We start from the raw sequence: 830 nt of genomic DNA on the forward strand, positions 1-830 counted from the left end.
ATATATATATAAAAAAAATTAAAGAAAAAAATTTCTGAAAAATTCTTAAATTTTTTTTGTTAATTTTCCTGCATATTTTTATCAAAATTATTTAATACTGGTTTGTATTTTTATACTGTAAAGATATAAATCCAGTATTAAAATACTCGGTTTCCATCAAGACATCAAAAAAATAAAATAAAATAAAAATATTTTATTTTCATGCATATGACCTAGTCTCTCAAATATATATATATATATATCATCACATCATATTTTCATATAACAGAGAATTTTTTTTTTTAAAAAAAAGGTTTTAGCATGCACTTTGACTTTAATAACAAGTTTGTTAGAGTTATAAGAACTAGGCCAATATTTTAAAAATTCTAAAAAAATCTTTTCATATAGATGTTAGAACAGTTAGGTTTTCAATCGATAAAATAAAGACCTCCTTATTGAGGAGGACTTTTCTTGAACCATAGACAAACCAATAACTAGAAATACAATAATACTTTAGCTTTTTATCAGACAAACAAACAATGTAGCTTATCTTAAGTAAGACGTCTTTGGGGTGCTAATACATTCCCTTTATGTAATTAGTTCTCATACCCGATCTCTAAGATCAGTTAGGATTCCTAGTGACTAAAATACCAGGTGGCAACTCCCATTCCATTTTCATCGATAAACGACAAGAATTTATTGTTCCCCCCATATTTCCCAGATAGATAGATACATTCTTGATGAAGTGGAATATTCACCGTGACGTCGCATACATGCGACAGAATGATGACTCCACTGGGGACCTTATGGACTAAGCTTTGTTTTAGTATGATTTATTTGTATTTTCGTAT

Source organism: Populus euphratica, unplaced genomic scaffold (genome assembly GCF_000495115.2).
Source record: "Populus euphratica unplaced genomic scaffold, PopEup_1.0 scaffold283.1, whole genome shotgun sequence".
Lineage (NCBI taxonomy): Eukaryota > Viridiplantae > Streptophyta > Magnoliopsida > Malpighiales > Salicaceae > Populus > Populus euphratica.